The following is a 17,473-nucleotide window of genomic DNA, read 5'->3' as shown; positions in this document are numbered from 1 at the left end:
CCCACAGCAAATTATATAATATAGCAAGTCCTTGAATCATGCACAATCCTGTAGTAATGGCCTGGTTAAACATCTATGGGCATAAACACCCATCTGCAAGCATAATATTAATAGCAAACTGCTGCTGTTGCACTAAGTCGTGTTTGATTCTTTTGTGGCCTCATAGATCGTGGCTTGCCAAGCTCCCCTGTTCACAGAATTTCCCAAGCAAGAATTCTCTAGTGGGTTGCCATTTCCTTTCCAGGGGATCTTCCCGACAGAGGGGTCGAACCTGCATCTCATGCATTGGCCAGCAAATTCTTTACCACTGAGTCACCAGGGAAGCCCCAAAAGAAAGACTGTATAGCAAAATAGAAAATATAAACATTACTGAGTGAAAAGCCATTAAAAGAACAATAATGTACACCATCTCATTCTAAATCATGTGTATGTGAATGTAGAGAAAAAATAAAAGGGATTAAAAAAAATTAAATAAATCCTCTCTCACTTGTAGAATCAACAGTGGGTTGTTTTTTTTTTAATTTTTGTTTATTTGATTTCCTTTTTTTTACAATTACATGCATTTATTTGTAAAATCATAAATAACAGTAAAAATTTTACCATTAAAACCTAGGGTGTATTTGAAAAATAAGACAGCAGCACATCTGATTCATTAAATCATTAACAGTCATCACCTCTGAGCACTTCTATAGTTATCACCCTCATAATAACTATGATCAATCTACAAGGTGAATACTTCTATAGTGTTTTACAGATGAGGGAACCAAAGTGCAGAGAGTAGAGGCTGAAAACCTGCTGGGTCTGTCAGAGCCCTACATGGAGCTCCCAGTCACCATTCTGTTCTTCCTCCCTTTCAGTACACATGCCCTGAAACTCTTCTCAGACCAGGTACGTGATCAAGGATATTCACTTTCCCTCTTTAAAGTGGGGATGATAATCATGCCTGTCTCAAATGGAGGGTTATAAGGACAAAGAGACACGGCACATACAGAGCTAACACAGGGCCCAGCCTTTAGGAAGTGTTCACTGTGTGATTATTGATGTAAGGACCACTGTTTTTAGGGTTTTATGAATGCTCCAGGAAGAGCTTTTATATTTAAGTGAAAAGAAACAGCAAGGGGTGACAAGAACCATTGTAACAGAGTGTAAGAGAGATTTGTAAGGAGATTGGGCTTTGGAATAAATTAATAGAGTTAAGAATGAGTGTGAAGGATTTTTTAAAATTTATTCTTGGGATCACCTTCTTCATAGTTCAACAAGTATCTATCTTAGAAATTAGTTATGGTTTATTTTGATAAAATAGTAACATAGAACAAAGAAAATTTGAACCTTCCTCGAAAATCCCATGGACGGAGGAGCCTGGTGGGCTATAGTCCATGGGGTCGCGAAGAGTTGGACACGACTGAGCGACTTCCCTTTCACTTCTCACTTTCATGCATTGGAGAAGGAAATGGCAACCCACTCCAGCATTCTTGCCTTGAGAATCCCAGGGATGGCGGAGCCTGGTGGGCTGCCGTCTATGGGGTCGCACAGAGTCAGACACGACTAAAGCGACTTAGCAGCAGCAGCAGCAGCAGGTAATCTCAACTGTGGCTAAAGTCAGGCTGCTCTGGGCTTCACACTGAGAGGCTGCACACCCTGGCTTCCAGCTCTGACTCTGATATATAATAAGGTCATCAGGGAGCCTGTAATCCACCCTGATGTCCAAGCTAACCACAGAGGTTTTGATCAAATTGGCCAGGTGGGGCCCTGGCAAAGGTTAGACTTAAGTGTCCCAAATAATGCAATGTATAGTCAGCTAAGAACCACTTGAACCTAAAGCCACAAGAAAATAGACAATTTATTTGGGACTCAAATAGTAACAATCCCATAGGCAAGTGATCTGTCTAAAAGCAAGTTAACATGCATCTTGTTTTGAACACATTTTCATTAATTTTACCTTTAAAGTCCCCATTGATGAAAACTAATATCTAATATTTTATTGAGCACTTATTTTGTGCCAGGCACAATTCCAAGCACTTTTCAAAATGAAACAGATGACACAGGATTTGAACCAAAGGCTCTGCACAGCCAATCCTTATTTCAGAAGTGGTTTGGATGTTGAAAATGAAAATGACTACCTTAAAATCTGTAAAGCTGAAATAAGTTTTTTCCACTTGACCCTGGTTTTGCACAACTAGGCAGTTTATGCTTATGGACTAACCTGTTTTATTTATCTGTTTGAGCCAATTGTCATAAAACCTCCCTCTCTGAAACAAGCAGATGCATTTAACAATAATGACAGGGGCAAATCATTCTACCTCAAAAATTCTCACAGTGTTTCATCCAGATTGTTGAGGGCTCAGGGCCCCTCATTTACATGTCCCTATCAAAGCAATTTTTACTTGCAAATTTGTTTTATTTTTTTCTAAAAAGGACACCCTAAAATCATACAAGATTTACTCTCCACCAAGCCTGGATGAGTCCCTGATGAGATAGGTAGAGATGTGATTTGGTTCTCAGTTCAAGACTAACTCTCGGACTAGTGCAAGAGCTTTCTAGCTGATCTCCTCACCTGCAGGCTGTTGGTTCTAATCCTTACCAGAGTCACCATGGAAGACTCCTGTGAATACTACTGTTGTCGTATCATTGCCCTACCCAAATTCAGTGATTCTCATTGCCTATAAAGCCCAGTCATCATTGACTCTTCATAATCTGACTCCCACTTATACCTTGGGTCTTCTATCATTCTTCCATCTTTTACAGTCTGATATCCCCTTTAAAGTTTCAGTGCCATTTTATACCCTTTTCTACCCAATGTAATTGAGTTTGGTTGTTTTTGAGGGTGACTTGTTCTTTCCCATTCCTTGGTCTTGTTCACTCATGTGCCATTTAAAGCAGTCCTTATACCACGGAAACATGTCTGCCTATTGATAATTCCTACCCATCTCTAAGGCCCAATACAAATGCAACTTTCTCCAGAAGCCTCCACTGGCCAGAAAAGATCACCAATTTTGATCTTTGCATTTGTGATCTTTGCAATTATCTGCATTTTCTATAGGATTCTCATTCTATAACTGCTTGAAATTACAGTTGCTAGCATATGTGTTCATCTCTCCTCCTAAATTTGTAAAATGTGGAATCACACATATTGTTGAGCAACTGCTACTGCTACTGCTACTGCTAAGTCACTTCAGTCATGTCCGACTCTGTGTGACCCCATAGACGGCAGCCCACCAGGCTCCCCCGTCCCTGGGACTCTCCAGGTAAGTAAAGTCGCTCAGTCGTGTCCGACCCTCAGAGATCCCATGGACCGCAGCCCTCCAGGCTCCCCCGTCCATGGGATTTTCCAGGCAAGAGTACTGGAGTGGGGTGCCATTGCCTTCTCCCATTGTTGAGCAAAGTGCCATGCAAACTATAGGCTTTCAATAAATTTTGAAATATTTATGGCATCTATATATCAAAAAAATTTTAACCTCTGTTTTTGTATAAATGTATTGCCCTCAACTTCATAGATTATTGAGAAAAGAAGTGTAGCACAAATAATTTTTCTTTGAGATGATACTGGACAAGGACTTCCTTTTACCTGGTCAACCTCTAGCCACAGAATGATATCCACTGTCAAGGTATGGCAGCCTGTAGACTCTTTTACCTTCTGTTCAACAGACAGGGCATAGTGAAGTGGCATGGACAAGTTAAGAATCTAAGTAGGTCCACACTCTATCAACATAAGCAAGGTAAATATACGACCTTTAGCTGAGAAGGAGAAAAACTGATAGTAACCATTTTTTTAAAAAAAGTCAAGTAAAGGGAATTTTAACAGAAAGTTGGCCTGAAGACCCAGCCTTTAGGATCTACCCAGGAAAGGATCTAAGTTCAAAATTAATTCTGATTTGTTTAGCAAAGAGAAATAATTAAAGTCTGGAGGCTACAGTGGGGTTAGATTCTTCTGGAACTGCTATAATCAAACATTATCCTAAAGAGAATGCTGTCTAATTGGACTCTTGTCCTTTTCCCTCCTGAAAAATTAACTCTCAGATCATCCATGGTTTAATGTAGCTATTTTGTTTTTATATTTTTGAATCTGGCAAAGCAATAGTTATTCATGGAAGGGATCTTGTGCCAGACCTACCATGTAGAATTTGTAGCAGTATAATCAAATGCTATGAAAATGGCCGACAAAGAAAATGCAGACTCAAATACAGAATATGCAGAGCTTGTTATAAGGTTTCTGGAGACTGAAAATGTCACACCATCTTAGATTCCAGTCTGTACTAACAAACTTAAATTTAAAACTGTGCAATTATCGGGTATTTGGTATGCCTTCCCCACCCACTACAAGGCCCTTTCATTTGCATAAACTAAACATAGGAGATAAATGTTTGTATGGAGCTGAAGAAGGGCAGAACCTTAAATCCTCTGGATAGTCATCTGTTTTACTAAAATAAGTCTTACATTAACTTTGCTTGGTTTCTTCACCCCAAAGAGACCTGAAAGTAATAAAGGAATGAGAAGAGAGGGATTACATTTTCATGTGTTTTCGAGAGAGATGCATCTTTTACCATAGAACATGTCCCCGTTGGGGCTGAAGAATAATTTTCATCATAAACTCCCCTTTGTTGATTGCTTATAACTATATGTACTTTTAAAAAAATTAGTTTCCTTTTAGCTTGAATGTCTCAGTCTTGGTCTGTACTCCCCAAGGTAAATTACTTTGGAGCAATTGAGCAAAACAGCCTAAAGCAGAATGCTATTTTTCACATTAAATGGAAAGCGCCTTTACCCCTAGAGTTCCTCCAAGACGTCTGTGTCCAGGACCTCAGACTTGGCAAACAGACTTAGAAGCACTGATGAAGAGAAACAGACCCACGCATGACCCTGCTAGCTGAGCGTTTTATTTAAGATGCAAAGGTTTTCATCTAAAGATAAACTGAGCACTGTAATAGGAGTATTTCTGCTGAGCAATGGAGTCTACCAGAAACAAAATCTCAGAGGGAAAGGCTACCAGGTAAACTGAACTCTCTTAAGCTTCCTCCAGACAATAACAGCCAGTGAAGTAAGACAATTGGAATAATTCATCCTCCTGGAGTTCAAAATGCAAGGAGGAATATGAAATGTGATATTAAGACTTTAAAATGAAGAATACAAAAGTGAGGAATATCCTTCCAAAATAAAAGTGTGGGTGGGAATTGATTAAATGTTAGAAGTTGCTCTGATATGTTTTAATCAACCAAAAGAATTTCATCCTGCCAAGATTCAGTGACAAGTAACAACCTTCAATGCTAGTCTCCTTCAAATACACAGGTATGGCAGCAGTTAAAAACAGTTGGCTATGAGTTACATCCAACTGACTTCATCTTGGACCCCCCCTTCTTATGCTTTCACTGCTCATCTAGCACAAGGTCCCTGATATGAGTCTTTTTCCCATGAACTTGGCAGACATAACCTGGCACTTTTATGTCAACCCTTGGCTTAGGGTTTGAGAAAAAGCTTTTCTTCTCCAGCTCCTCTGGTTTTTATCTCTGGTATTTTACATCTGCCAAATCCTTATGCTCTAATTCTATGGACCCATCCTGATATCCACTTGGCTATATTCACTTAACAAGATAATTTCAAAATATATAAACCATAAGTTGATGAAATACAAAGAGAATCTGACAAATCACATCCACATGAAAGATTTTGACATTCCTAAAATAAATTGGAAAAAAATAAAGTTACGAAAGATTCAAACAACAGAACAAGCTTGATCTATGGTGCATGAGATACCAAAGCTCATGCTTTGGTATCTCATATATATAAAGGTATAGTAATTAAAGCAATATGCAAAAAGACTGACATACCAATGGAAAAGAATGGAGAGCTCAGAAATTAAAACTTGTCAAAAACAATACTTTTATGGCCTTAGGTAGGAAATAGTTTCTTAAATAAGACATAATTAGCTCAAATCATAAAAGAAAAAAATGATACATTCAATTATGTTTAAATATACACTTTCTATTTAATTAGAACATTATTTTTTAGAAGTAAAAAAATCAAGCTACAGACAAGGAGAAGATGGTTACAATCACTACAAATAAATAAAAATTTTATTTCAATAATAAAATTATATAAAGAACTTACATTAAGACAACCAACCCAATAGAAAGTAGACAAAGATGCAAACAGTCAGTTCCCAAGGAACCATGTGCCTGACCAATACACATATGAAAGATTATTAACCTCATGAATTATCAGTGTGTGCATGCTAAGTCACTTCAGTCATGTCTGACTCTTTGGGACCCCATGGACTGTACGCCACCAGGTTCTTCTGTCCATGGGATTCTTCAGGCAGGAATACTGGAGTGGGTTGCCATTCCCTCCTCCAAGGGATCTTCCTGACCCAAGGATCGAACCTGTAGCTCCTGTGTTGCAGACAGATTCCATACCACTTGAGCCACGAGGGAAGCCCCTGAATTATCAGGGACATGTACATTTAAAAATAGCAATAAAATAGTGTTTTATACTCATGAAGTAAACAAAAATTAAGAAGCCTGACAAGAGTTATGAAGGATATGTAAAATTAAAACTCTACTGGTGGAAATTAAAATTTGCATCAACTTTCACTAAGAGCATAAATTGGCAATATCTAATAAAATTGATGGTGTATATACCCTACCACCCAGGAGTTCCAAACCTCTGTATATCCCCTGAAGAGACTCCAGCACATGTGCACTTGGAACCACACACAAGGATACTCAATGCAGCATCACTTATGGCGGTGAAAAAAACGGAAACTACTGTTATTACTTCTGGACAGATAAATCATGATAGATTCGTTCTATAATGCATCAATTAGCAGCTAAAATAAATCAACTAAATCCACAAGCGTCAACATGGATAAATGTCAGAAACAGAATGGTGAGAGAATAAAAGCAAATATCATTCAGATATGAAGCAAATTAGGCTTCCCAAGTGGTGCTAGTAGTAAAGAGCCCACCTGCCAGTGCAGGAGACACAGGTTCAATCCCTGGGTAGGAAGATCCCCTGGAGGGAGGGCATGGCAACGCACTCCAGTACTCTTGCCTGGAGAATCCCATGGACAGAGAAGGCTGGTGGGCTACGGTCCACAGGGTCACAATGAGTTGAACACGACTGAAGTGACTTAGCACATGCATGTGCGTGAAGCAAATTATATGAAGTTATATAATGTCTATAGATACAAGCCATGCACATACATTATGAAGCCTCTCTAATTAAAACAGTGCAGTTTGGGCTCTAAAAGATGGATCAGTGGAATAGTCAGAGATAACCCAGAAAGAATGCAAGTACATAAGGCAGTGTAGTCTATGATAAAGCATGGCATGACCTGTTGGCATGGCAAATCTGTAAGTATAAGATAGGCTTCTAAATAAATTTTGAAGAAACGTAATAGATAGCCATTTGGATAAATTTATATGGAGAGAAAAACATGTTCTTGGATTGAAAGATGCAATAACAGTATTTCTAAGATGCCAGTTGCCCCTAAAATCAATGTAGTTTCAATACATTCAAATAAAAGTCCTCACGGAGGAAAAAAATATGTGCGTGTATGTATATAGTAAATGTGTAATGTAAGGAAAGGAACAACACAAGCTAACTTCCAAAAAGTCTACCTGTGAGGAGGAAGAAGGAAGAATGGGGTCAAGGAGGGTAAAATGAGAATTTCAAGCAAGTTCCCAGGTAAGGTTGATGCCACTAGCTGTTATAGGTAGAACTGTGTCTCCCTAAAACTCAAAACATTGAGGCTCTAATCACCAGTGTGGCTGTTTTGAGACAGAGGGCCTCTAAGGAAGCAATGAAGATTCAATGAGCCATAACGTCATGGCCCTGTCCAGTAGAAGTAGTGTCTTTATAAGGATAGACACCAGAGATCTCACTCTCTCTTCATGCACACAAGTTGAAGAAAGGCCAGGTGAGGCACAGCAAGAAGTCTGCAGGCCAGGAAGAGAGCTGTCACCAGAAACAAACCAACTAGCCTGTTGATCTGGGACTTGTAGCCTTCAGAACTGTGAAAAAATAAATTTCTGTTCTTAAGTCATACGGTCCCCAACCGTTTTGGCACCAGGGATTAGTTTTGTGAAAGACAATTTTTCCACAGACTGGGGGTGGAGGGTGTTTCGGGATGACTCAAGCACATTACCTTTATTGTGCACTTTTTTCTACTATTATTAGATCATCTCCACCTCAGATCATTAGGCATTGGATCCCGGAGGCGGGGGACCCCTGGTACAGTATTCTATTACAGCAACCTCAGCTGACTAACACAATGTCAAAACATTAGCAGTTGTTAAATCTAAATGGTGACTGTATAGGAGTGTGTTATACTAGGCGCTGAGCTTTTTACTTCATTCTAAATATTTCTGTCACATGTGTAGTCATTGTTTAATCTGACAGATGATACAAGGGAACATTAGCCATTTTAGTCATACTAAAAATAATGATACAGAACCAACTCTTCCCAGGAAGTTATAAAATTTTACATGTTGCTGAATTAAGGTTTTGGTGGGGGAAGAGGGACCTTGTGCAACCTGATGAGGTCACACAGGATGCCACTAGGAAGCCGGGGGAACTGGCAGACACGCCCTGCCTCCTACAGGGTCTCCCTTTGCTGTCCAGCCAGTAAAGGCCCAACAGGACTGACACCACCATCAGTTTTCTGTCTCATGCCTTGAGTTTTGGGGAACCTGACGGTGCTGGCCCCAAACACTTCCAATTACAACTTCTTGACAGGAGAGGGAGAAAGTCTTGCCCACACTACCCTTCAAGCAACAAAGAAAGAAATGGTACTTCTGGGTCCTACATTTGCTTGCTATGTCAAACACTGTGATACGAAATGTGCATTAAAGCATGTGCGTACAATGCCTGGCATCTAGGAAGCACTCAACCAGCACTTGTGTTTGTAATATTACCATCTGATTTCAGTTCAGCATTTACAGGTTGCTTAAAACTTACTACGTGAAATAAAATACCAGCTAAACCAAGTATGTTCCAGACTGAAAATCATTAACTTAGAGTGGTGACACTTCTATTCCAAGTGTTCAAACTTTACGAGGCATCAAGATTACTGGGAAAATTCACTCAAACACTGATTGCTGAGCCCTACTTCCTGAGTTTCTAGAGTGGAACTCAGAAACTGATTTTCAAGGAAGTTCCCAGTTGAAGGTGACGCCATGGTCTGGAGCCTACATTTTAATAACTATTGGTCTATACCTATAGGGGTACCTACCTAGAGAAAGTAAAGTACTATTTTCTCTAATCTAAACCTTTTCTTATTCATATATAGACAATATATACACACACACATGCATGCATTCATATGTTCGATCCCTGTGCCAGGAAGTTTCCCTGGAGAAGAGAATGGTAACCCACTCCAGCATTCTTGCCTGGAGAATTGCATGGACAGAGGAGCCTGACAGGCTATAGCCCATGGGGCTGCAAAGAATCAGACACAACTGAGGGACTAACACACACACACACACATATGTAATAGTATACATACATATAATAAAGTAATTTATGATACTATAAAATAAGGTATGATTATCTTAAAATAAGATATAAATAAAATACAATAATAGATCTATAACAATCTTAGTATTCTCCTTAAATTACAAATTAATAAAACTGAAAAGTAATAATAGCTGCCAACTACTAAATATTTATTATATGCAAGGCACTATACTATAACTGCATAAGACCCGTTATTTATTTTACTCTTCCCAACTACTCTGTAAGGTAAGCACTATTACCCCTATTTGACATAGAATAAGTTGAGCCTCAGAGAAGTTAAACGACCCAGCCATTTAGAGAGTGGTGAGACTAGAATCTGTACCCAAGTTGAATTCCAGAGTCTAGGCTCTCAACATTAATTTTATTGATACTTTTATTGCTTTTATTGATACTGAAATAACAGTGGGCTTCCCACCACGGCATCAATCCACAAACCTGACAACTGTTTACACTGCAAAGCACTGACAATCGTAGCCATCAAGTCCTCTAATTCAGGGGACAGGCTCTAAAGGACTTGCTTCCTGTCACCTGAAATTAACCATTCACCCAATAAGAAGACCAGAAGGAACAAATTGAAGACATAACTGAAAGATCCAGGTACTATTTTTCTTCTTGATCTCCCCAAATCACAAAACAAAGATTCCTATGCAATACATTCATTTCCTCCCTCAGTCCCAGTGACATCGTTTGCAAACACAATAAAGAAAATGACTAAACTGCACTTTGGGGGGAAATAGCATCCTTTAGTTTGGTTTTTCCTGGAGAGTGAGCAGTTATGGAAACTTTTGAAGTCTTCACATTTAAGGGACGGAAATGAAGACAGTTGGTTTTCAGTTGTCCAGAAAAAGTGTGCTGATGAGCTGATAAAAAAGGAATGAAGTAGCTCCAGTAGCAAGGGTATGAAATGAGATTGGCCCAGTCAAAAAGCCAATAAAATTTTAAAACAAAAAAAATAAAGACTGGAAACATTGGGACAAGCTACTCTTTAAAAGGGAAGAACAAAGTGTCATCTCTCTCTTTAAAGTTAATGGCACACTCATCTTTCATACTTTTATAGTTTTATTTCAGTCTTAAAGAAGGAAAAAGTAAAAATATTAAAATACTAAATGGAGAGCAGAGCTTCTCATTAAAATAAATGCATTTTGTTTTATTGTTTGGAAAAGCCTAACAAGCTGCAGAATACTAACTGAATTCTGTCATATTTTGAAAAAGGAAATTCCCACATATTTCCAGAAGTTAGCTTAAATTAGTCTACTTAATTAATCTTGAATTATAAATTAGAAGAAAATATGCTAACACACTTAAAAAACTACACGTCTTAGATTGCCTGTCTGGTGTGTTCATGCAGAAATTTTCCTCCTTTTTGTCTGAAATGTGAGGCTATTGGCCACATTAACCTAAATGGCACTGTTGCCTCAGTCTATATGGAGATTATTCTGCTGCTTGGCTGAGGATATCAACGTAGTTGGCATTGATCTTATGCGTTTATTTGGAGCTGAGAAACCTGATATCTATTTGACACCAGCATCCACGCACTACTTAGGATTAAACCTTAAATTCTTCTTTGATGCCTTTTTCTCACATTCTACTTTTAATGGGCAAATCCCATCAGATCTAGCTTCAAAATATAACTCAAATTCAACCCCTTTTCTTCACCTCCACCACTTCCACCACAGTTCAAAGCTACTAGCATCTTTCATTTAGACTGCTGAATAAATCTCTTCCTGCCTCTGAATATTCTGCACAGAGTGATCAAAGTGATTCTTTTAAACTCTGATAGTGTCATGACACTGCACAAACCCTCCAATGGTGGCGCACTTCACTTTGAACAAAATCCAAATTCATTCTGACCCCAACTCATCTCACAGACCACAGTTCTTACCTCTCAAGTCCTCTGTATCTATGGCAGCAAAATGCTACCCAGCAATCACTGGACTCTTCCTTGCTCCATTCCATCCTCTTCTCTTCTAGACAACCACATCACACCTTCTTTCCTCAAAGCTCCAAAAGTCCATTCCCACTCTCAGATGACAGCTTTGCTCCATATTGTATTGAGAAAACAGTAGCAATTAAAAGTCTTGACTCCTAGAATATAAATTAAGATAGCTATCTTATCACAACTGAAAAATACATATTAAAAACCTGAGACACATTTAGGACCCCAAATTCATATTTGTTATTTGTTATTGTTTCATAAACAACATATTCAACAATAAAATAAGCATGCTAAGTTCCCAACGGATTATCCAGAGTTAGATTGGAAAACATGCAGAACCATATCCAGAGCCATGTTGGGAAATACTTAGCTTTCTTACAAAGGGATGCCATTCAAATTAAGTGATTAGCACCTAGGTAACTAAATGGTAAGAAAGAGTTACTCCTACATGGAAGATCAGATGGTCACTGGCCCTCAAGCACTGTCATCCCCACAAGCAGTTTGCTCTTAAATAATTTAGGTCTTCAAATAGACATGGTCATTTTACAGAAACCCAAGTCAGAAATAATTGTTTACTATTATGACAACACAAGCAGCGGGACCATTTCATGCCAAACTAATGACTTCAGGACATGCAAAGCATGACTCCTCTGTATAAATCCACTTCAGAGCAGGGGTCAAAACCATTAAATGAATGTTAAACTGGAGTCCCTGCGCCCAGAGTACCCCATGACTCCAGAGGACTGGGATTTGCAAGAAAAATACTAAACACAGAGACAAGTGTAAACACTCTACGAGATTCTTTATACAAATGACTTTTTGTCCAAAATCAAAACACCCAAAATCAGAACTTTAAGTTGTTACTTTTAAATGAAAAATGTCTTTAGAAAGACTTTCAATAATTACTTTTTAAAAAGAAAATCCTCTGAAGATGAAGTATGAAGGTATCACAGTTGACTTTAATAAGTGTTCTGTTTTAAATGATCATTATAAAGACCTAGTCCCTCTAAAACATTTTCTTAAAAATTCAAGTTCAGAAATTTCGAGAAGCTTTAGTGTTAGTGTGATGGGTGATCATTTTTATAAGATATGTCCATTTGAAGGCTGAATTAGAGGTGAAAAAGTTGGCTTAAAGCTCAACATTCAGAAAACGAAGATCATGGCATCCAGTCCCATCACTTCATGGCAAATAGATGGGGAAATTGTGGAAACAGTGTCAGACTTTATTTTGGGGGCTGCAAAATCACTGCAGATGGTGGCTGCAGCCATGAAATTAAAAGACGCTTACTCCTTGGAAGGAAAGTTATGACCAACCTAGATAGCATACTGAAAAGCAGAGACATTACTTTGTCAACAAAGGTCCGTCTAGTCAAGGCTATGGTTTTTCCTGTGGTCATGTATGGATGTGAGAGTTGGACTGTGAAGAAGGCTGAGCGCCGAAGAATTGATGCTTTTGAACTGTGGTGTTGGAGAAGACTCTTGAGAGTCCCTTGGACTGCAAGGAGATCCAACCAGTCCATTCTGAAGGAGATCAGCCCTGGGATTTCTTTGGAAGGAATGATGCTAAAGCTGAAACTCCAGTACTTTGGCCACCTCATGCAAAGAGTTGACTCATTGGAAAAGACTTTGATGCTGGGAGGGATTGGGGGCAAGCGAAGAAGGGGACGACAGAGGATGAGATGGTTGGATGGCATCACCAACTGGATGGACATGAGTTTTGAGTGAACTCTGAGAGTCGGTGATGGACAGGGAGGCCTGGTGTGCTGCGATTTATGGGGTCGCAAAGAGTCGGACACGACTGAGGGATTGATCTGATCTGATCTGATCTGACCTAGCTGCATGATGTTAACACACTGCCACAGAAGAAGGGAAAGAGACCAAGGTTCATTGAGCTTTAATTTCAAGTTTAAATACATGGGACACTTTGTAATAAGGAAAGTTACCCTACACAGAAACTAGCTAGCTTTTTACCAAATCTTTTCTGTTCTCATTTGGCACACACTACATTTCCAGCCACCCTAACTAAGCCCTGTTACAGTGGCTAAGTGTAACACAGCCACTGCAATGTGAGCAGAAGTACTGTTTGCCACCCTTAGGCTTTAGTATATAAAAACATCTCCCCAAGCAATGCCAGCTTGATGTGGATGGGTATGAAGCCTTAGAGGAAAGATGTCAAAGGTGGCAGAGCTCCAGATGGAAGGAGCCCTGGATTATTATTTAAAAGACAGACATCTTTTAAAAGGTAGACAACTTTAGATGATAAAATAAACCATTTTTAAGATTTTTTGTTATAGTAGCTCCTATTGTCTTAATAAACATCCTATCTTAGTTCTGAATGATAAGACTCAATGAATAATTGTTACTAATAACTGTTTAAGGTAAGCAACTGTATACCAATCTCTAACATCCATTATCTTCTGTGTTTAAATCCAACAGGCTTGCAAAAGTTGTAAATGGACTAATACCAGAGTATACTTTTCAATATCTAAAGCTTTCTATGGACTAAACACCAAAGACCTCCATAAATAAGATAAAACAAAGATTTTGGTGGCTATTGCTACCATTGAATAAAAGACTCATGGTCTTTTTTACTCTAATCTAGCTTCACCCTACCTCAACCATGGAGAAGTGCAAAAGGATCAGAAAGAGCAGGGGAAGAAAAGTAAAAGAAAAAAAAAAAAAGTAAAAGAGCAACAAAGAACATAAAAGGGCCCTTGAACCATGGGTCAGATCTGTGCAGAGAGAGGGGAGAAGCTTTAGATTCAACATAAAATTGAAATTCTCGTGTTGCCTAGACAAGACTTTTAAAGCTTGGCAGTATCTTAACGATCAAAATGAGGAAAAGGGAACAAAAAAGATGGAGCAAACAGAAAACAAACAGCAATATAACAGATATACCTCTAACCACAATAATCATATTAAAAGTAAAGGAGCTAAACACCCTTATTAAAAAGCAAAGACTGTCATATTGGACAAAAGAACTCAACTACATACCACTTACAAGAAATATACTTTAGCAAATTAACAATATCAGGAATGAGAAAAGTGACATCATTATAAATTTAACAGCTATTAAGACAATAATAAGGAAATGTTACAAGCAATTTTATGCCATCAAATTCAAAAACATAGGTTAAAAAGGGTAAATTCCATGAAACATACAAATTAGTAAAGTTTACTCAAGGGAAAAAAAAAAGATAACCTGAATAATCCTATATCTATATCAAAAGTTGAATTTTGTAGTTTAAAAACTAGAAAGTAAACTACTGGCCCAGATGCTTTCACTGGTGAATTCTACAGACATTTAAGAGGAGTGATATAAATTCAACAGAAATTCTTTCAGAAAAGGTATTCAGATTGAAAAGAGAGTAAATCTGATGTTATTTGTAAATAACAAGACCATCTACATAGAAAATCCAATTGAACCTATAAAAAAAAATCTACTAGAACTAATAAGTAAATTTAGTAAGTCTGTAACAAACAAAGTCAATATACCAAAAAAATAAATTATATTTCTATGTAGCAACAAAAACAAATTTTAATATAACTCATAATGGCATCAAAATATATAAAGTACTTGTATATTCTTCTAACAAATAATATACAAGATTTATACACAGAAAACTATAGAACATTGCTGAGGAAAATTGAAGATAAAAATTATCTACATAATTGGAGAAATATACTATGCCCTTTGTTGGAAGACTCAATATTATGAAGATGTCAATTCTCCCCAAATTGATCTGTATGATCAATGTAATCCAAAACAACTTCCCAATAGACCTTTTTGTTAGAAATTGACAAGTTTTAATTCTAAAAGTCACATCAAAATGCAACTTTTTAAAAGAACAAAATTAGAGAACTAATCTCAAGTTTCATGACTTAATATAATAAGTTCCAGTGAGCAAAACAGGATGCTTTGGGTACAAAAATAGACCAAGGAATGAAATCCAGAAACAGATCCACACATATATGGATGGTTTATTTTTTACAAAAGTACAAAGACAATTCAATAAAGAAACAATAGTCTTTCAATAAATGGTGTTTGTAAGAATTGGATATCCATACACAAGAATAAAATTAAAAAGCTTTCATTTACACCTCAAACCACAAACAAAAAGTAACTCAACTGAATTATGTCCTAAATGTAAAACCTAAAATGAAAACATCACGATGAAAATAGGAGAAAATAAATGATCTTAGGTTGGTATACATTTCTCAGATAAAACACCAAAAGAATGTTTCATGAAACAAAACTCATAAAATGGACTTCATCAAAAATTAAAAACTTCTTTCTTTTCAAAGACACCATTAAGAAAACAGAAGATAACCAAAAGGAATCTTCAGATAATTGTATATAAACAAAGTATTTAATATTAAAGAGGTACTAGATTATAGACTTGGAGAAGGCAATGGCACCCCACTCCAGTACTCTTGCTTGGAAAATCCCATGGATGGAGGAGCCTGGTAGGCTGCAGTCCATGGGGTCGCTAAGAGTCAGACACGACTGAGCGACTTCACTTTCACCTTTCACTTTCATGCATTGGAGAAGGAAATGGCAACCCACTCCGGTGTTCTTGCCTGGAGAATCCCAGGGATGGCTGAGCCTGGCAGGCTGCCGTCTATGGGGTCACACAGAGTCGGACACAACTGAAGCGACTTAGCAGCAGCAGCAGATTATAGACTAACTTCTCAATAGCTTAAAAGTAAGACCCAATAGGAAAGTAAGACCAAATAGGAAAAGGAGTACGTCAAGGCGGTACATTGTCACCCTGCTTATTTAACCTATATGAAGAGTACTTCATGAGAAACGCTGGGCTGGAAGAAGCACAAGCTGGAATCAAGATTGCGGGGAGAAATATCAATAACCTCAGATATGCAGATGACACCACCCTTATGGCAGCAACTGAAGAGGAACTAAAAAGCCTCTTTGTTGGGGGCCAGAGTGAGGCACTCCGCCCGTGGCAAAGGTCATGAGGAAGGAGGCTCGACATACGCAAAGGCGGGATCGAGCCTCAGGAGCCCCCTGGAAATCCTCGAGCATCTACCCCCATAACCACTACTACTTTGTGCTCCCACCTACACCTCTGACTTTACGGGGGGCTGTCCCCCACCACCTCTTTCGGAGAAGGAGTTAACCTAGAGCTCCAGTTAATAAAAACTCCTGGGCGTGACAAGAGTGTTTTAACCTACAAACTCCTCTGAAGGTTCTCTAGCCTGCCTGACAGGCTTGTCCGGCCACAGGTGATTGCTCACAGCCTCCCAACCGTGAGAGGCACGAGATGCTTTAAACCTTCTAAAAACAGATTCCTTAGAAAAGTTAGAAAACTATTAGTATAAGTATAATGGGCTGATTAGAAATTGTATTGGTGAAGGGTTTTTCATTTGTTGAGCCAATGTTTGTTGCTAAGTCTCCATATCCCCTGCCCTTACACACATTAATGAATATATAGAAGAAATAAGTATTAACTTTTGATATTAATCACGTTAGACCTTAGGCTAAGTAAATTCTTTCCTTAACTAAAACCCACTACACCCTCACCCTATAGGAATGTAAATTTATTTGGGTGGCGTCTGTTTTAAGAATAATCATCCCTGGAGAAATAAGTGTCCTGGTTGACTGACCGCTGTCACAAGGAGAGGGTCATAAATTGTCAGCAGGCCCCCTGGCCAGAAGATGATGTAACACCCCTAAGACCTCTGTATACATTTGTATGAAGCACCTGACTTTGATAAAAGTCAAGACTGCTGACCCCGCGTGACTTTTGCATAACATCTCAGTGTATAAAAGTAGACCATGGAAAATAAAGAATTGGGATCAGTTTCTCAAAATACTGGTCTCCCCATGTCGCTCTCTCTCTCACTCTGGCTGAGTCTCCATTTGGAGCGTGGAACCCGCCATGCTTACTAATTATGCCTGGGCTTCTAAGATCTGACTGGGGAGGCCTCAGTGTCTCCTCTCCTTTGGGAGAACAGAAGGATGCCTGCGGCCTACGTAAGTGGTGCAAACTTCTTGTCTTGAAGTTT

At 38.5% G+C, this 17,473-nt stretch overlaps 1 long non-coding RNA gene across 2 annotated transcripts in view; it reads right to left on the bottom strand.

Moving 5' to 3' along the window:
* LOC133258258 (uncharacterized) overlaps positions 1-17,473 on the bottom strand; it is a 231,702-nt gene that overhangs the window by 157,139 nt on the left and 57,090 nt on the right. For both annotated transcript variants that reach the window (XR_009739889.1, XR_009739890.1), the window contains exon 3: positions 11,393-11,595. This is a non-coding gene — a long non-coding RNA (uncharacterized LOC133258258). The remainder of the gene's footprint in view (positions 1-11,392; positions 11,596-17,473) is intronic.

Source organism: Bos javanicus, chromosome 12 (genome assembly GCF_032452875.1).
Source record: "Bos javanicus breed banteng chromosome 12, ARS-OSU_banteng_1.0, whole genome shotgun sequence".
Classification (NCBI taxonomy): Eukaryota; Metazoa; Chordata; class Mammalia; order Artiodactyla; family Bovidae; genus Bos; species Bos javanicus.
The sequence above is the reverse complement of the archived record's forward strand: the minus strand, read 5'-3'. Positions and strand labels throughout refer to the sequence as shown.